Here is a 20,982-nt window from a genome sequence, read left to right as displayed (position 1 = left end):
GAAGCATCTAAAAGGTGGATGGGTGTGGGTGCCCTACAATCCCCAGATTAATCTTCAACACACCCTCCTGACCTTGAGTTTTCTAGAGATGTTGAGCCATCTCTCTTGCCCCCTAGAGATAACTCTGAATCTCTCTGACCCTTCTGACTTATTCTATACCTAATCAGTAGGTTAGCATACAAGAATGGAGGAAACAGAAGACTGGATTTTTAAAAAAAAAAGTGTCTCTGTTTTCAAAACAGTACATTTGAAGTCAGGAGAACCCCCATCCAAACACATCCTGAGCACAGGACTGCTGGATCCATGGGAAGGATTGTAGAATGGGCGTCAGTGACTTCTAAGGGCACTCGCTTCTACCTCATTGTCTCTGAATTCATGCTTCCTGGAGGACTTCAGAGAGATGTTTCCACATCATATAGAGCAGAGCAACAGAGGTGAGTGGGTTCTCCAGGGCCCTAGTATAACCCTTCTTGCTTTCCCTCACACCGTGGCTGAACTATTCTAGTCTCTCTCTTGGGGGAGGGGAGCTTCCAACTCCTCCCCAAGAGGCGGAAATGGCTCCCTGGTGGGCCCAGCTACCAGTGACTGGCAAGTAAACTGAAAAAGGCCACACCAGAGTTGTAGGTAAAAGAAGCCACTTGACAGATAAGACTGGAGGTTCCTGCCTAGCTGGGCTTCATAAAACAAATGAAGCATGTACAAGAAAAGCTCATAAAATACAAATGTGTGACAGATGGGTACTGCCCAGGTGGCCTGTAAGGGCTCACGGCCTAGCACATGCTTTGCTCTATCTTGACAAGCCCACTCTCATTATGTGAATCATTTTCCCTTTCTTAATGAACTGTCTCTTTCTGTTTCTAAATAAGAATTCATGGTCCAGGGCTGGAGAGATGGCTCAGAGGTTAAGAGCACTGACTTATCTTCCTGAGGTCCTGAATTCAATTCCCAGCAGCCACATGGTGGCTCACACCATCTGTAATGAGATCCAATGCCCTCTGAAGACAGCTACAGGGTAGTCATATAAATAAAATAAATAAAATTAAAAAAAAACAAACAAAAAAACATGGTCCAGTTCTTTGCTCTGGGACACAAGAACATGGGTGTAGAGTCAAATCTACGCCTGTAACATGCATGCCTCTGGAGCAGGGGTAGTTCTGTCACTAAGTCAGATGCCACCACACTGGCCCAAACCTGGGATATGACAATTCTGTCTAAGATGGTCACTTATTAACATCCCATACGTAGAAATAAATCTGAACTCCTGAAGAAGTAGAACAAAACCCTGTAATGCTAAATTAAAAGACTTTAAAATTTTCAGATGACATTCCCCAGGTTGAGCTATAAATCCCACATGATCACTATTGTTAACACAAGAAGCGTGTCTTGTGGAACTGTAATGGGCCAGATTATAAAGGAAGGGTCAAGGGAATTACAGCCAGAGATAGATACCTCAGATGAGGACTGCCAGAGTTGACTCCCCCTGCCCTCAACTTGGTGCCATGAAGCCGGCTGCCCCACCATCAACCTTAGAAAGAATTTACTACCCTGACAGTTATTAGGCCTCACTTGGTCTTGTACGGATCCCCACACACACCTTACAGCCCCTGAGTATACAGATGAAGTATCTTCCAACACCCCTGCCATGGCCACTTGTACACAGCCACCCAAACTTTGCCCCAGGGACCCTAGCCACTTCCCCAGGGGCATAAGTTCCCCTTTCTTTCCCCCAATAAATGAACCAGTCCTCTGAGGCTGTATCTGGGTGTATTTACTGCCTATGAAATAATTGTCAACCGAGATCCTGCATAGCACCAGTCAGTGCTCAGTAAAGCTTCCCTTCCTCCAGCCCTGCTTGGTGCACAATGGACTGGACTACCCTAGGGGATTGGGAGTGAGGAGCAGACACAGGACATGATTTATTCTAAGGCTAAAATTAAACCATGACCAAAGAACATTCAGGTCTCCCCAAATACTATGTTCCAGTGGAGTAGCAATTTCATGAGCTCTTTATAGTAACAGAACAAAGAAAGTCATAAACGGAGACACTTTTCAAATACATCAGTGGTGAGAGAATTATGGCAAGATGGGGAGAAGTCTGCTGTCAATACTCTGATGACACTCTTGGCCCTTAGATTGGGGGAAACTGAGGTTCTGTTAGGTTAGTAAAGTCCATTTTGTCCTAACTAAGCAGTTCTGATCAAGGTGTGGTCCTACCCACTCATTGTCTGGCCTCGGGACTGTCTCTTGCAAGGCAATCTGACAAAATGTCAGAGCTGTGTGGAATGTCTTTCCAGGGGACAAGTCCCCACCCACCACCTATCATCCATCTCCTCCCTAACCTACCTTCCCTTACCTGGCAGTGGGTTTTAGCCTTTTCTTTCTCCCAGGGTGAGATTTCTGAGGAATTCCCAATCCCTTGGTAAATCAGTGCTTCAGTCATTTGACAGCCAAAGAGCAGGGCAGGACTGTCTCTACACCTCACTAACACGGGGGCAGCTTCCAGTAGTACCTGCATAAGGGTGGGCAGGCTACTTAAGAGTTAGGATTTAGAGTCCAGAAATAGTCCTTTACATTCTAACACTGGATCTAAGACAATTCAGCGAGAAAAGGAATCATCTTTACAACAAATGCTCAGGAAGTAAGCGAATCCCCGTGCAACAAGAGTAAGTTGAGCCTCTAATTTACATCTCCCAAAATTCCCTCAGGTGTACCATATAAAAGCTTTCTGTGTAAGGCTCATGCTGTAGAGTTGATGAGATGGCTCGGGGTGAAATAAGTACTTGTGTAAGCCTGGCCACCCCAGTGGAAGGAGAGAACTTGCTTCACAGAATTGTCCTTAGGCCATTAGAGACCTGACTTTCAGCCCAGAGAAATCTGGCTGCCTGGGAAGCCCGGTGCTGGGGCAGGACTGCAAGCCCAGACACCTCTCCCCAGAGGAACCTGTAAACAAACGCTTTTCCCTTAGTGATGGGCTGTTATTGAAGTGTAACATGTATAAACCGTTTCCTCCCCAACTTGCTTTTGACGGTGATGTTTACCACAGCGATAGGAACGCCAAGACACCCTGCAAATCACACAAATCATTATTCCCACTTCTATGGCTCCCCGCTCCGTCCCCTTGGCTTCCCTCATGGTTCCTCTTCCCTAATTTCTGCAGTTACTCCAAGCTCTATACTCACATATGAGATGTGGAGCCAGGAACCTCAGATTCATGCAAAGTTTGACTTTCTGGGCCTGGGTTACCCCCCTCGACCTTATCTTTTCTAGTTCCATTCATTTACCTACAAAGTTCATGATTTTTTTCTTTACAGTTGATTTTACTTTTACACAGTGTACGTACATGTTCACTATCCGTTTATCAGTTGGAGAAAATTCAGGTTTCTATTTTCTAACTATTGTAAAAACAGATCAGCACCGAACACGGAGGAAACCCCCGCAGAGTTGGGTGTTGAGGCCTTTGGGCGCATGCTCAGTAGTAGCATAGCTGGGCCACACTGACTTCCGGAGCGGCAGGGCCTGTTCCCAGCTCCACCAACGGTGACTGAGGTTTCATTTTGCCCACACCCTCTCCACATTTGTCAGTTACTTTTCTGTTACTGCGGTAAAACACTCCAACCAGGCACCTTAAGGAAGAGTTTCCTTTGGCTACTGTTGCCAAGGCGTCAGAGTCTATGATATGAGGAAGCAACATGGCGGCCAGAGCAGGAAGCTGAGAGGACACATTCTTTACCACAAACACAGAGAAGAAATGGAACTGGAACTGGTGGGCAGTCTTTACCATTCCATAGGTCACCTCCAGGGACATACTCCCATTAGACTGCACTTCCCAAACTTCCGTTGAACATAGCTACCAACTGGGAACCAAATGTTCAAGCATTTGACCCTATAGAGAACATTCCGATTAGAACCTCTAGACACCAAATTCCATGCCCCAGCATGCCAGCAGTTTCGTGAGCTTCTAATAGCAACAGAACAAAGAAAGTCGTAAATCAAGGAGCTTGCCAAATACACAGATGGGAACATGAGGTAGGCGGGTTAAGGTAAAGCACGAAAAGTTCTGCTCTGGCCTCAGGTGCTCTCTGATGACAGTTTTAGCTCTGGGGTTGGTTAGAAACTAGTGCTTGGCACATTCCAAAGGATTTGCCTAATATCACAAAACTGCTGGGTCACGTACAGAGAGGAGGACAATAAATGCCTATTAAGGGTACTGAATATCCCCAGGATAATTAGGCTCTAAACTTGCAATATTCCAGTCTCCTCAGTGAATGACATTTTAATCAATCAATCAATCAATCAATCAATCAATCGCTTTTGCAGAGGGTTCAGTGCAAGCCCCAACTTTTTTCCTGGGAACTTTAGTTCACACAGACGTATGGATACGCCACAGGGGAATCTATTACATTGTATGTAACCTAACAAATTAATTAGGAAAAAATTTTTAAACCCCCAGACAGGACAACGACGACGACAACGATGATGATAAGCATTTGTTGCCCCAGGTGGCTTGGTGGGTGCAGTGGCTAATGTGGGACAGTCACCAGCTCTGTGTTCTCAATGCTGTTCAGCGGCATGGTGCCAGCCCTGCTGGAGCTGTGAAACAGTGTCCACCGCACTTACCAAATTAGTGGTAGGTTACAGCAAGCCGGATTCCCTCCTCCCCCATCTCCCAGAGAGGCTAGTTGGAGCAGGCTAGTTGGAGCAGCTTTGGGGGCAGATCTCTGAATCCCAGAGTGGTGGGAGTGCCCCAGGAGATGTGCTCTCCATGAGATGAGATCTCCATGGGAACACCTTTACATTTGTAACCAGTAGTCCAGGCTGTGGTGCTGCAATAAACAGGCTCTTCAAGACCCGCCCTTCTAATAACTGACAGGACCAAGAAAAGCAGTACAGAGGAGGGAAGCAGAGGGTGGATGATGGGTAAAACGAAGATATGAGGACATGTATGTGTGAACATACTGTAACGAAACCTATCACTTTGCTAACTTTAAAAATCGGTCAATTGAAATAACAAGGGGGCTGGAGATATGGCTCAGGAGTTAAACACTGACTGCTCTTCCAGAGGTCCTGAGTTCAATACCCAACAATCACATGGTGGCTCACAACCATCTGTAATGGGATCTGATGCTCTCTTCTGGTGTGTCTGAAGACAGCGACAGTGTACACACATACATAAAATAAATAAATAAATCTTTTAAAAAACGAAATAACAACAATGTATTATTTAACAGTCACGACACACAAAAACTTCATGACAGCAATGATGTATTACACAGAAAGTGTAACTGAAGTCAGATTACACTAAGTGTGCAAGTGGGGTGTGGCTGGGTTAGTATTACGCTTGCCTGGATGCACAAGGCCCTGTAACTTCTGTTCCAAGGGGATTGATGCCTCTGGCCTCTGCAGGTACCAACACTCTCTCATATATGTGCACACATGTACACACACATAACACATAGGTAAAATAAGATCTTTTTAAAAACAATCTAGTATAAACCAGCAGGGAATTATTAGATGATATAACAAGGGTCAAAGGTAGATGGTTCTAATTCAGCAGCTCAATTACATTAGGAGATAAGATCTATTTTCTTGATCTTCCCTTCAATTTTAAGATGACTGCCACCATACTACCTATTACATCTGTGTTCAAGGCAGAAAGGATAAAGAAGTGTCCCAAATCATCACCCTTACCCTACACTCAGCTTGGCAGACTTTAGCTTAGCCAGAAATGGGTCACAAAGGCACAGTTAACTGCAAAGGACACAGAGACTGCTGTGGAGATTGTCTTGGGCTGACTGACTCGTGCCATGGATGTGGGCATAGTCTTCTGGAGTTTCCTTTGGTGTCAGAAGCTGCTGTACTTGTTCCTGGGCCACTGCTTGCAGCTGCAAGCATCACAACTTAAGTTCTATATCAGCACCGAGGCCAGACGAGGCATCCCAATTAGGGTAACAGGATCCACAGGCAGGTAACAAGTCAGGGACAGCTCTGCTCCAGTTGTTAGAGCATCCACATGAAGACTCTGAACTGCTACATATGTGCAGGGGACCTAGGTCCAGCCTGGGCTCACTCTTTGGTTCATAGTTTAGTCTCTGGGAGACCCCTTGGTCTTTCTGTGGAGTCTCTATCCCCTCCAGTTCCCTCAATCCTTCCCCCAACTGTTCCTTCTATAAGACTCCCTGAGCTCTGCCTAATGTTTGGCTGTGGTCTATTCATCTGTTTTGGTCAGCTGCGGGGTGGAGCCCCTCAGAGGACTGTTAAGCTAGGCGTTTGTCAACAAGTATAACAGTATCGTTAACAGTGTCAGGGGTTGGTTCTTGCCCGTGCGATGGGCCTCAAGTAGGGCCAGTCATTGGTTGGCCTTTCCCTCGGTCTCTGCTCCATCTTTGTCCCTGCACTTATGGGCAGGACACATTTTGGGTCAAAGGTTTTGTGGGTGAAAGGGACCTTCTGGGCTTCGAGGTGTAAATCAGACTGCTTAGAACTCAATCGTTTTACCTGTGGACTATGCAAATAAACGTAGGAATCTTGGAGATTTGGGCAACAGTGCATCTAGGCAAGCATGATACCAAGTTCTGAATGTACACCATTCAAACTAACCAGACAGGTAAAGAAAGTAAGTGTTTGTTTCTGTGTGAGTTACAACACATAACTGTAGCGAAGCCTTGGCTCAGAACACACATTCGAAACATCCACTTACTCTGTGATGGTGGTAAAAGTGTATGCATAGTAATGAGTTAATTTAAAATTAATTCCAGGGGCTGGGGGAAAATGGCTGAGCACTTAAGGGCACTGGCTGCTCTTGCAGAGGATTTGGGTTCTTTTCCTAGAACCCACACAGAGTCAAATAAACTCACGTGGAAGTCACAGGACCAATCTGAGGAAGTCAGTTCTCTCATTCCACCATGAGGGTCCTGGAGACTGAACTGAGGCTGTCAGGCTTGGCAGCAAGCACCTTAGCCCAGTGAGTCACCTCAGACTGGTCTTGAGTGTAAAAAGTTTAAAACACTCCCGGTCTAAACATCTTGGTTATCTGTTAGGTGGGCTCAAATGGTGCTCTCATGCCAATTTTGGCCTCAGATTCCAAGTAGTGTCTCTTTCCTTACACAGAATTCCTTCTAATGCCTCCACTTTGTTCCATGATATCCACTATCACTACTAACCCTGGCCATAAAGAAAAAAAGATCCACACCCCCAAACCACAAAAATGTCAGGTGTTAATAAACTGTGGAGTCCTAAGCAGACTTGCATTGTGCACCACTTCGTAGGCAACATAAAACCACACTGTCCACCCTGTGTCTTTCTGATCATTTTTAGACACCAGATCATAGAAATTTCCATGTCAAATGTTGACACAGTGATTTTACTTTACCGCCCTCACGGCACTAATGGAGTAGTTTGGGCATTTGATGAGGAGTGGAGAGGGACAGAGCAGCACACGCCAGCTTCACGTCCTTCAGTCCTGGCTCCTTTTGAGAGAGGAGGGACTCCTTAGGGTCCCACACTACTTGTTCAAGTCTCCGCACTGAGATTTGGGTGGCTGTGTGTCCTTGTGATTTTCTTTACTGGACTGCTCAGTCTTGGTATCTCCAGTGCGCATGCGTGAACAGAGATGAGGTTCGCATGACCTCTCATAGGGCGCCATGCTTACCATGTATGTTAGTCAGCTCCCCACTACTGTGATAAAGTATATGAGGGGGAAAACGTTCAAAGGAAGAAAGGCGGATTGGGTTTACCATTATCCTACTGTGTGTGATGGTAGTCTCTAACAGATACAAACAACACCACCTAGGGGTAGCTGAGAGGAAAGATATGCAGAGGTTTCTCTTGCCCCTCCGAGGAGAAAAGCAAGAGTTGAGGTTGGCCTTCAAAAGGCTTGGAGAGGAGAGCAGGGCATGGAGTAGGGAGGGGACTGGGGAGCAGGTGTAGGGAGAGCAGGGGCGGGAACAGAAATGGAAGCGGGTTGGGGGGTGGGAGTGGGGGCAAGCCCTAGGAGTTGCCAAAGACCTGGGTGGGAGAGGCCCCAGAGTGTCTTTACCTGAGACTCCTAGCAGTAGGGGATATGGATCCTGAAGTAGCCACTTCCTGTAGTCAGGCAGGACTCCCAGTGGAGGGACAAGGACAGCAACCCACTCACAAAGCCTTCGACCCAAAATGTGTCCTGCCTACAAGATGTGTGGAAAAGAATAGAGTAGAGACTGAAGGAATGACCAACCAATGACTGCCCAACTTGAGACCCATCCCATGGACAAGAACCAGTCCCTGACACTACTAAAGATACTACTCTGTTATGCTTACAGACAGAAGACTACATAACTGTCCTCTGAGAGGATCCACCCCGCAGCTGACCACAACAGATGCATAGACCACAGCCAAACATTAGGCAGAGCTCAGGAAATCTTATGGAAAGAAGAATTGGGGGAAGGACTGAGAGATCCGGAGGGGATAGGGACCCCACAAAAAAGTCCAAGAAGGTCAACTAAGCTGGAGCCCTGGGGGTTCCCTGAGACTGAACCACCAACCAAAGATTGAGCACAGGCTAGACCTAGGCCCCCTCCACACATGTAGCAAAACTTGAACTTGGTCTTCATGCAGGTCCCCAACAACTGAAGCAGGAGGCTTCCGCTGACTCTGCTGCCTGTCTGATTGCCTGTAGATCCCGTTCCCCTCACTGGGCTGCCTTGTGTGGCCTCAGGGAGAGGATGCACCTACCCCTGCAGAGACTCGATGCATGGGTGTGGGTCGGCGGGGTGTGATACCCAGAGAGGATTCCTCCTTCTCAAAGGAGAAGGAGAGGGAGGAATGGTGGAGGAGCTGTGTAAGGGGGGGGGGGGGGCTGATACTGGGACATAAGGTGAAGAATGAATGAATGAATGAACAGGCATGCTTTGTGTCACCTGCTGCATTCTGCTTTCTGATTTCTTCATGCTTTTCTCTGCTGCTCTGCCTTGGTCACCGAGAGCTGCATCGCTTTTTATAGTGGGCCCATTCAAGAGTCCAGTCCATATAGCTCTTAGTCTCAAACGGATATTTCCAGGAAAGAGATTTGTGAAGCTAGATAAGCCTACCATTGGTTCAATGAGCTATGTGGGTTTCGATGGGGTCACAGTGCCTAAAGAAGAGAGCATAAGATAACTAAACTAGCCCGTGTTTCAAGGGTGTCGAGGTATCTATCTTTAAAATGGTCTACTAAAAACTCGTCAGGAAACGTCAACAACACCCCAGCCACATACCACAACACATTAACATCTGCAGTCACGGGCGAATGGACATGAGGGTTTTGCTCCCTTCCTAAGGAGCTGGTGTCAGCTCGAGCACAGAGATGCTACTTGTATCTTAGTCACCTTCCGTGTCCTGTCATCACGTAGACAACTGGCCCAGCCTTGCTACAAAGAAGGCTCACAGATCCCACCCCCTGACAGGAAAAAACCAAACAAACAAACAACCAAACAAAACACCATTTGCTGATATACTGTGCCGTGGCTGAGTAGCCCAAGTATAATCTTGAATAACTGGAAATGGAACAGTCCAGACAGAATGGGTCCGTTCTCTGGAAAATACAATTTCCCCATACTGACACAAGAGGGGCCGGCTGGCAGACGGCTCAGCAGTTCAGAGCACGGGCCTCGGTTCATTCCCAGCACCCACATGTCAGATCACAGCTGTGTGTAACTCCAATCCCAGGATATCTGATGCCCTCTTCTGGCCTCCACACCAGAAAGCACACGGCTCCCAAATGGACATGCAGGTGAAACATACATGCACATTAGAAAAAAAAAAAGGCTGACATAAGAAACAGAAAATCTGCAAAGCATTCTTTCTATTAAAGACATGAATCTTCATTACAATAATATGGCTAGCCAGGCAGTGGTGGTGCATGCATTTAATCTCAGCATTCAGGAGGCAGAGGCAGGTGGATCTCTGTGAATCTGAGGTCTTCCTGGTCTATGGAGCAAGTTCCAGGACAGCCAGTGTGGTGGTTAGTTTTGCTACGGGTGGATGGCACCCCCACACCCACCCAGGAACTATCTTTAGATCCGAGAGTGAAAGACACACACACATTAGCTTATTTTTAAATGCCTTGGCTACCTCAAAGGCTGGGCACTCCTAAACCTTCCCCTGCTACCCCAGGCCCCATCGAGGCAGTGGCTACACAAGGAAAACCTGTCTTCGAAAACAGAAGATCAAACAAAGAGTATGACTAGGACACATGTAGTGGTACATGCTTGCAATTTCAGCATTCAAGAAAGAGATCAAGACTTCATAAAGATTCTACACCAGTCTGGTCTACTTAAGTACTGTTTCAAACAGAATATAAAATAATAAAATTTAAAAAGAATATGGGGGGCTGGAGAGATGTCTCAGAGTTGAGAACACCTACTGCTCTTCCAGAGAACCTAGTTCAAGTTCCCTCACCCACATGGCAGCTCACAACCGTCTGTAACTCCACGATCTGATACCCTCACATAGGCAGGCATGCAGGCAAAACACCAATGCACATAAAAGTAATAATAAATTAATTATGTGATATATAACATATATTAATTAATATATTACACCCAGATTTTTTAAAATGTGGTTTCATCGGTAACTTCTACCAGACTCTTCAGCCTCCTTCCGTGTATCTGTCTGCTGTGAAGAGAATGTAGAGCTAAAACTCTTTTCCAGACTCTTGTGCAGCCACCTGTGCTCATCATCTTGCTCTCCCATACTCCTGCCCCGCCCCTTCCCTCATGCCTCTGCCTAGCTCCCAGACTATAAATTAGAGCAAATCAGTTTTTTTTTTAAAGTAACACAAAATGGGTGTGAGCTATTGGGAAACAGGAGTGCCAGCATCCAGGAGCAGAGGACAAATGCTCAAGTTAAGAGTGAGCCATTCTTCCTTTGGTGGGCTGGCTGGCTAGTTTCTCTGTAGTGAATGGAACCCTGCCCTCAAATGGTGATGAGGGTGATCATTTCCAGGAACACCTTCACAGACGCATCAGAAACAAGGTTCTATCAGCTGCCCGGACATTAACCCCAACAAGCAAGCACATAAAATGAACCACCACAATCCCTAGAGCCCTCCTTTGGAGTTCAGCTCCGTTGAAAACAGAGGCAACCTTCTCCTTAGCTTCTATTACAGGTCCCCATTCTCCACTCCCTCCGTTGGCATTCCCTATCCTTCCCAAACAATCCACTCATATTCAAATCCTAGCCTCAGAGTCTGCTTCTGCCAGAATCTGCCAGAAGACATGTCTGGCGTCTCTCTTACTAGAGTGGGATGGGAAGTCTCTGGGAATCTTTGATTCATGGAGAATCCTGGCTGGCATACCAGAAGCTCTGGAACATTTATTTGTTGAACAAATTATTTGTGCAGTGAATCCCAGTTTGACAAATATTTATAGAATGCCTGATGTGCTACGCTCTACGCCAGGCATCCAGGACATCCCTAAAGCATGACAGATGGGAGCCTTTCCCCCTGGTGCTTAGAGTCTGGTAGGAAGAGAAACTCAGCGAATTGCATGCGAACAGTACTGAATCAGGAACATGGAAGGTGTGAGGGCCTAGAAGAAACCCAGAGTTCAGACACTAGGGCAACAGCCTAGAACAGGATTGGCTTCACGAGCATCTAATCTAAACTTTTATAAAGGCGCGCCTTTACACGGATCCTACATTTAGCTTAATCTTTGTGAGGTTGTCTTAGAATTCTTAATGTGTTTCTTTGGATGAGCACTGTACATTTTCTTTTTTCTTTTTTCTTTTTTTTTTTTTTTTTTGGAGCTGGGGACTGAACCCAGGGCCTTTTGCTTGCTAGGCAAGCGCTCTACCACTGAGCTAAATCCCCAACCCTGTACATTTTCATTTTGCACTGGGCCCTACATGTATGTATCTGTCCCGTGTAGAATGGGATCTTCAGTGAGCGCTGAGATGAGGTGTGTGTGCATGAGGGGAGAAGAGTGCAAACTGCTTAGTATATGTGGCAACACGTTGTTATTATACTCTCTTACAGTCTAAGGCCTTATAGCCAGTTAATAGACTTTGAGATCATGTAAGGCTTAGGGCTGATATTCTACTGTTACTCAACCTGCTTGTTTAACCTGCCTTTAAGAGAACAATGTAACAATTGACTTTAGGAGAACAATGTAGCAACCTACCTAACTTGCCTTGGATTTTCCACTTAATGAGATTTACAACCTAAGCTAATAATGCACAGCTGTAATCTTAAAATATGTACTCTTCCATGCCCCAAACCCAGAGAGCAGTACATATCTGTTTGTGTGCACATTATGATAATCATTGACTGAAAACAGCAAACGTAGGCTCAAAGCAATCTTTTAAATGAGCAGCCTTAAGTGTTGAAGACAACGTGACTATGTCTCGATGAGCAGTGGTGTTTGTAATACTACTTGTTATGTGAGTCAGTTGGAATCAGTGGCTTAACTCTTAGTAAAACTCCGTTGAAGATTTGTGTAGAGCATCCCACTCCTTCCCCAGGTGATGCTTTCTGTGCTGTTCAGAATATACAGAGCAGAAGCCCTTTGTTAGACACATACACAAGGACACACACAGACACAGGGACCCAGGGACATTCAGGTAGGCACAGATTCAGACTTGAACAACAGTCCGGAGCAGCAGAAGACATGCAGCTCTCAGTAGCTCCTGTCTTCATGCCAACCCCCATGTGTTGACGAAATCATTTTCCTGGGAAGAAACAGATTAATGAAGCTAGGCGAGTCTCCCAGCCCAAGTGCAGCTTTCCACCACTTGGAGAACACTTCCTCTCCAGGAGTGACAGCTCTTTGTGTCCCATACTGTGCGCAGTGCACAGCAGCTCCCAGAACGTTCCTAATCTCAGCAGCTCCTGATGGACCCAGCTTTGCCTGTGTGTGGGAAGTGTACCTGAGGGATAGTCTACAGTCATCAGTCACTGAGGTGAGGAGGAGTCTTATGCCTCCACCCACTAGCCCTGTAAATTCGATGGCTTTAAGGCCTGACCCTTGGCAGAGTAGGACTTGGAAGTGACACACCATGCTGGTTCCCTCCTTCACTTGTAACCACCACTCTGTTTCCTGGGGATGGTTCCATTTAAATCACTGTGCCAGAGAAGGATTCAGTTGAAGTCACTTTCAAAGGAATCCCTGTCTCAAGGTCAACTTCTGAGGAGCCCAACCCAGAACTTTTTCATGGATTCCGTCCTTCCTTGTCTCTGGACCCTGAGGGAAAAAAAAAACAACTGAGAAGTGGCTAGTTGGAACTTGCACAGTTACCAAGTGGCCTGGAGGAGGACTAAGACCTGAAACATCAAACCTATTGTGCACATCTTCAGAGAAAGAATGGCAACTCCAGCACTGCCTGAGGAAGAAGTCAGGCCTCATCTTTGTTTTGCTTCCTGAACGCAATGGACCTTGTGCAGCAGACACCTGCTCAGGAGTGCACCTCCCCAGACAGCCGGTTGAGGTTTGAGTCTCCTAATCTGGTCCCGCAGTGATTATGCTACCCGATAGCAAATCGTCATTCATGCTGGTCACATCCTCAATGCTGTTGACTGTAACTGCAGCAGGCAGACCATGGTGTACTCATTCACTGTACCCTGACTTAGGACCTCTTGCATTTATTTGCATGTTATTTGATTGGGTCTAGGAAAGGAAAATCAACAGATGCAGTTCCTAAATGGGCCCGACTGTCTTCTCTTTCATTTTATGGAGCGGGAGGTCCAGGAGCACCAGGCTCTGTCCTGCTCCGAGATCTATTCTTAAACCACAGCTGAGCTGGTTCACTTCTGCAGCCCCACAGGTCTTATCTGGGCAGGAGCTGGGGCTGGTCTGTGAACCTCACATCACCATGGGCTCACCTAGCGTAGGACTGAAGTGATGCCCCATCTGGATCTCCCCCCCCCCCCATTGCTCCATGCTGGGGGCTGCTCGGAAGCTAATAGCACCTCCATCCGGTCACGACTGCATTCCGCAGCCTCGGCAAAGATGTTTTTATAAAGCACTGATTGTTACACAAATGAATGAACAATGTGCACGGTCTAGTTAATCTTTCCAAAACAAGGTTCTTCTGTTCCTGTCTTGCTCAGAAATTCTCGATGGCTCCGTGTGAACTGGAGAGGAAAAGAAATGTGCTGTCATTCTGACAGCTAGTGCCTTTTACATCTTTTTTCAGAACCTGTGACTATACGAATAACACTTGCGTAAAAATTCTGCCAAACCTTGCTGATTTTTCTGAAACCCAGTCCTGGAGAGGTGAAGAGCTGAAGTATTTTACTTGCCTAAGTCAATTTACCAATTCTTCCCTCCTTCCTTTTCCAAAGCTGGCTAGAACGCCCTGATGTCCAGGGCCAGAACCAAATGTCACAGTCAGGAGAGGAATCTTAGAAATGATAGAGACCCCTTGGAGGGGTCTTGGTGGACATATCGAGCAGAAATCATCCATACCCAAGGTGAGTTAAGATTAGAATGAGCTTCCCAACCAAGCCGATTGATGGCAAGACACTGCATGCACTTCCCAAATCTTTCCAGAAGAGGGCGGCAGTATCCCTGGTTCTGAGTGCCGGCAATCTTCGGCATATCTAAACAGGCAAGCCATGTATAGTGTGTCCCCGTGTGCTTGCAAATGTGTGGGAGAACTGAGCCTATGATCAAGTGCACATGAGGGAAACAGTGCTTGTCGTAGAATGTGTGTATACAACCTGTGGCGCACAGCTCAGGAGAGTTATACACCTCCCACCCCCACCCCCACCACAAATCATACCATACCTGGAATAAACCTAACCAAGGTGAGAGATCTCTACAGTGGAAGACTTTAGGTCTCTGAAGAAACAGATTGAGGATGACCCGTTAAGATGCAAAGACATCCTGTGCTCATGGATTAGTAGGATTAATATTGTGAAAATGGCTATTCTATCAAAACTTATTTGCACATTAAATGCAATCCCAATCAAAATCCCTATGTCATTCTTTGAAAAAACAGGAAAAAGAAATCCCGACATTCCAATGGAACCACAAAAGACCCCACATTGCCAAGGCGGTCTTCAGCTTTGCTGGGAGGACCAGTGCTGGAGGGATGGCCATTCTAGATTTATTAGAGAGCTACAGTAATAAAGTATGGCACTGGCAGAACAGAGACTTGTAGATCAATGGGACAAAACAGAAGACCCAACCCAAGTACATGTAAATACTGCCATCTGGTATTTGATAAGGATGGCAAAAAGCATAAGTGGAGAGGACATCTTCAACCGAGGACCTGGGACAACCAGATCTCCATACGTAAAAGACTGAAATTAGACACATGCCTATGACCCAGTACACAAATTAAGTCCAAATGGACAAAAGGCCTCACTGTGAAGCCTGAAACGTTAGAGGATTACACAGGCAGAACGTACATATGTATGGAAAAGGGCTTTCGGGCAGGATTCACTTGCCCAGAAATTAAGGCCAAGAACTAATAAACGGGGACGCTTAAAACTCAAAAGCTTCTGTATGGCTAAGGAAACAATCAACTGAAAGGAAAGGAAGACCACGGAATGGAAGAGAATGGCCGCCAAGCACACATCCAGCACCACGCGTCGTCTATACATTAATAATCAGAACGTATAAGAACTCGAAAAACAGTGTCAAACAAACGGCCCAATTGGGGGCTTGGGGATGGGAGTAGGGTGGGCTATGGATTTGAACAAAGTTTTTAAAAAACAAAAGGAAAATGCTTAAGAAATATCTCCAGAAAATGTTCATCATTCTTAGCAAGTGGGGGAATGCAAATTAAAACCACTTTGAGATTTCATCTCGCCTTAGAATGGCTAGATTTAAAAAAAAAAAATCAGTAAAGAGTAAATGCAGGGGCTGGGGATTTAGCTCAGTGGTAGAGCGCTTGCCTAGGAAGCACAAGGCCCTGGGTTCGGTCCCCAGCTCCGAAAAAAAGAACAAAAAAAAAAAAAAGAGTAAATGCAGGCAAGGGTGCTGAGAGGAAGGAAACCCCATTCACGATGGCGAGGCAGCCGAGTGCTGCAGCCATGCTGGGAATCAGTGTGGAGAAGTCTCAAAGAGCTGAAAGGAAAGTCTACCATAAGACCCAGCTGTGCCACTCCTCTGACACCCTACTCCACAGACACTGGCTCGACCATCGTCGCTCCACTCACAACAGCCAGGAAAGGAAAACAATCTGCATGTCCTTCAGAAGATGAGTGAGTGACGAGAATGCAGTCCATGCACACTACGGAGTATTATATTATTCAGTACAGAGATGAAATCATGACATTTCTGGTCAATGGTCAGGACGAGAACAAACCCTACTAAGGGCAGAAACGAAGACCCAGGAAGACAAATGCCACACATTCCCTTTTTTTTTTTTTTTTTTTTTTTGGTTCTTTTTTTTGGAGCTGGGGACCGAACCCAGGGCCTTGCACTTGCTAGGCAAGCGCTTTACCACTGAGCCAAATCCCCAGCCCCCACATTCCCTCTTATACATGGATCCTACCTCCAAATCTTTGGATGTGAGTATATAATCTGGAGGAAGCACAAACACCAGAAAAGTAAAAAGAGACCATGAGGTAGGGGAGCTCTAGAGAAGGGAAGAGAAGGATACAGGTGAGAGGGGATGGAAAAGTGGGAGGAGTGCTTTAAATGGGGAGGAGGGAGGACAATACAGAGGAAGGGAGGGGGAGATAACACTCAGGATATTTGAAAACCTAAGGAATCATATTATATTATACCTAAATATAATTATCTACCTAAAGTAAATGTAAGTGTATGCGTGTACACACTCCCCCCCCACACACACACACCGGCACGCACGCATGCACGCACGCACGCACGCGGACAGAAACAAATGAATTTTACTGGCAAACAGGCTGGCAAGTTGGAAGGTGAAGGACTTCCGAGCAAATTCCTTCCTGCTAGGGGCCTGAAGATACAAAAATCACATGGCATTTCTAAAGGGTAGGTGATAGGGGCTGTTGCCAAGCAACAGGCCTCAGCTCAGGCCCTGTCTCAAGGTCAACCACCCACTCTCTAGCCTATTTCTGGGGTGTGGAATTGTCAAAGGCATCCTGGATTTGTTACTTGCATTAAGGTTGATTGGGGAGGGGTGAGCTCTTAGGCCTCTATAAATCACCACACCCCTGCAAAAGCAGATTCATTAAAGGCTAAAATAAATACTCACACTGTATCATCAGCTTTGGCACCCAGAGAAGAGCTGGGGGGATCCCCAAAACACAGAGCAAGTCTGGTTTGGGTACTGGAGGGCCCCGATTTATCTCCTAATTCCTATCTCACTGGAGAGGGGGCAGATGGTTCAAAAGAGGTCAAACTCGAGGCCCAGGCTCATACAGCAAGTAGAGGCCAGAGCTCGGATTCTGTTGCCCAAGCACAAAGAGTACAGGAATCCTTTATGCACCTTTTGCAGGTGGAGTCTTGCGTGTCACAGAAGCTTCGCAGGGACCTGCGAGAAGTGAATGGGGATGAACCCACAAATGAGACTCTAATGTCCTTCGTCTGCTAACGGTCATTTTATTTGGGTCTCACAGCCAGGATAAGATGGGCCAGAGTTCCTGACCTTTCCCCAACCCCATGCTCCCTCTGCCCTTGTGGGAGGGAATGGGAAGTAACAATAGGTTATCTGTGAATGCTGGCTTCCCAGTAGGGACTATCAGCAGCCAGGGTGAATGACTCCCTTTAAGGGCAACATGAAGATTTTTCTCTCAGCTCAGATGCATGATGATGATGAGCCACTCTTCACTGCCAGGCTCCCCACCAACTAGAACAGCAATGTCGGGGCCAAGTCTGTGTTGTTGACAGCAGTTCCCCACCCCCACCTTTGACACTCATCAGGCGTTCAGCAAGAGGAAGGCAGGAAGCTTCGTGACCTATGTAATAGGAGCATAGATCACTTTTAGCTAACCAATACCCATCTTCTTTCTATTAATCAAGGTTCTCTAGAGGAATAAAACCAATAGGATGAATAAATCTAATAAATTATACATGTGACACACACACATACACAATCTACTAATGAGCTTATGTTAAAATAGGAGCTACAGTTGTTTCACACCTGCAAGGTTAAGAACTGAGTAGCTGGGGCTGGAGAGATGGCTCAGCGGTTAAGAGCACTGACTGCTCTTCCAGAGGTCCTGAGTTCGATTCCAGCAACCACATGGTGGCTCACAACCATCTGTAATGGAATCTGATGGCCCCTTCTGGTGTGTCTTAAGAGAGCAATAGTGTACTCACATACATTAAATACAAATACATATACATATACATTTACAAATACATATACATATAGTCCTTCCATCCTTGAGGCTGGGTGCCTTGGAAGTTGGAACAGTCCCAGAGTGGTGTATCACACTCCAGAGGCCAACCACCCTCTCAGTCACAAGGCAAGGTCCCTCAGCAGTGCCACGCACGCAGCCTGAGAGCACTGGTTCTGAAGTCAGCAGAGTAGGAACAACAGCAGCCACAGAGCAAATTGACTTCTCAGCAGTGGGGCAAGCCAGGCAGGCAAGAGGAAAGGTCAGACTGAGAAAAGGTGCAATAATTCTCCTTCTGCTACACCATTTCTCATCTGGGCCTCGACCAGGCGACATCCACATTCATGGTGGGCCTCCCACATAAATCAAGGTGCAATCAGTTGAGCCTTCTTATTCAGGAGCTTTGAATTTGTGGCAGTGTAGGCCCTAACATCAACCAACGCGTTTCTCTCCCTAAAAGTGCACAGACAAATTCACATCAACCGTGTTTGGCATGTCGGCGGCTGGAATCTTGCAGCTCTCCTTCCTACTGCAGATTTTAACCGCAAAATGTGCTTAGAATTAAAGCGCGGTAGCGCTTGGTGAGAGCTTTCTGAGTACGAAGTGCCCCTCGGGGTTCCACGCCTGCATCTCACGGTTTAACCTTCACAGTCCAGTCAGTAAGGAAGGAAGCTGCAGCCACTGGTGGAGAGCAGGCAAAGGACTTGCTAACCGCTGGCGAGAGGGGGGGGGGGGGGGTCCTGAACTGTGATGAGCTTTGTCATCAGTCTGGGATGTCTCCTCCTCAGGTCCGCCATCACACTCATGACCAACGCTGGATGGGTGACTTGTAGCCACATCAGACTAACTCCTGGGTGAAAATATGCCAGGACTGAAGACCTGGGGAGAGAGGCTAATTTCCTAGGTCAGACCCTGACAATCTGGTAACTACTTCTCTGATTCTAAACCCGCCTCCACAGCCTTCCTGGGGTCTCCAGAAATCTCCCCAAAACTCCCCCTTTGACCCATAAATCCATGTAGGTAAAAGAATGAGAGACAATGTATCACTAACTGTTTCTGTGGAACTAAAGGGCCCCAAGCCTTAGTGAGTTAAAACATCAAATAATTTCCAACAACTTAGGGCTCTGCTGAGAAGCTCTGGTCCAGACCAAATCCCCTGAGACCAGCTAGTCTAAGACGGCCATTGTTTATCCATCCAGCACAACTGGGACGGCTTACCTGTGTCACGGCCTCTATCGCTCCCACAGGCTAACTCAGACTCTAGCACCACAGTCTGAAGAGCGTTCATTGCTTTCTAAGTCTCCGGCACATTAAGTTCAACATTGTCACCATTGGTCAAGCAGGTCGCAAATCAATGACCAGGTCAGAGGGAGAAAATACCACCAACGGGTTCGACGGCAAACATGATGACCGGGGACGGTTTACAGGGCTTGGGTTGGGTTTCCAGCACCCACAGGGTAGCTCAACCATGCCACTCCAGTTCTAGGGGATCTGACGCCCTCTGCTGACTGATGCGGGCACTGCATGCTTATGGCACACATGCATACATGGCAGCAAAGCACAGGACAAAGATAATTAAGTCTTGAAGAAGAGGAACATGAGAGGAGGTGCTCACCATTTACCGCCCGCGAGGACTCAGAGTAGTTGTGATGAGCAGACAGGGAAAGCCAGAGGCACAGCACAGTGGCTGGAACTCGGAGTCGGAAGAGGGAGTCCACTGTTCAGGACTCGGTTTAGTTTTCCTCCGTAGGACATAATCTCTCATGCCATAAGGAAGATGTAACACTAAAACGCTTGTTGTGTAAAATAAGTTAGTCTCCTTTCCGACTGCCACCTTTGGGTAATTGCCTTTGTGAGCAGAAAAATAAGATGAACCCGAAAGCGTTTTCCAGAGTCCAGAAAGGTTGCCTTCCTTTATTTAAAAAAAAGGAAAAATCAATTATGTGTTCGCACTTGAGAGAAAAACACTTCATAGGGCATTTTACATTCTAAATGGAATTCAGCTCCAGGCTGCAATGTACCTGGAAACCTGTTTGTGTAGAAGACAGATGGAAATCTCTGTTACCTCTGCTTCACCCACTGAAGTTTCAGCAGCGGCTATCTCAGTAATGAACTGCTTTGTTTAGATCTGGAAGGATCTGTAAATCACCTTCCCCTCTCCACTTCCAACCCTGTCCCTCCCCCTCTACACACACACCCAGGAAAGGACTGAAGCTCTTTCCCTCTTAGCTCTGCCCCACCAGAGACCCGAGCTCAATCTTGGTCCTTCTGCTCCCTTGCTCTGCACAGCTGGCTAATGACTCCTCGGCTCTTGGCCTTGGCTTTTCTCCTTTTCTGCAGGAATAGTAATGGTGTTCCACGGAATTGGGTGACACATCACCCTAAGGGGCAGCTGCACAGGACAGAGCTTTACCTGAAGGCAAGGGCAGGGGGCTGCCAAGGGGAACACGTCTATCCACCTCTGGCTTCAGCCTGCCCACAGTCTCTGCTGCTGGGCAGCCAAGCATGGCAGTTCCCATGGACAGGCGACGAGAAGCCAACTAGAAAGGAGTGGAAGGAGCTGAGGTATCCTCGGGTGAATGAGTGGAGATGTGGGCACATTTGCCTGAGTCACTGTTGTGTGACGGACTTCTGGGGAGTTGAGACACACAAGTCTACTCACCCCAGACAGGGAGTTCGTGACAGGCCAAAGTACAGATGCCACCAGCGTCTGGCCTGGTGAACCTATGAGTTTTATTGGTGTTATTTACAGGACT

General features: G+C 46.9%; 1 long non-coding RNA gene across 2 annotated transcripts in view; it reads left to right on the top strand.

The window, feature by feature from the left end:
- LOC134486152 (uncharacterized) overlaps positions 1-20,982 on the top strand; it is a 115,104-nt gene that overhangs the window by 4,850 nt on the left and 89,272 nt on the right. Inside the window, exons 3-4 of one of the 2 annotated variants that reach the window (XR_015683804.1) lie at positions 243-434; positions 867-1,061. The exons of the other annotated variant lie outside the window; for it this stretch is intronic. This is a non-coding gene — a long non-coding RNA (uncharacterized LOC134486152). Of the gene's footprint in view, positions 1-242; positions 435-866; positions 1,062-20,982 lie in introns of those variants that run through there. 2 annotated transcript variants of the gene reach the window in all.

This window comes from Rattus norvegicus, chromosome 3 (assembly GCF_021556685.1).
Source record: "Rattus norvegicus strain SHRSP/BbbUtx chromosome 3, alternate assembly SHRSP_T2T, whole genome shotgun sequence".
NCBI lineage: Eukaryota > Metazoa > Chordata > Mammalia > Rodentia > Muridae > Rattus > Rattus norvegicus.
Note: the sequence above shows the minus strand (reverse complement) of the source record. Positions and strands in the feature narration are given on the sequence as shown.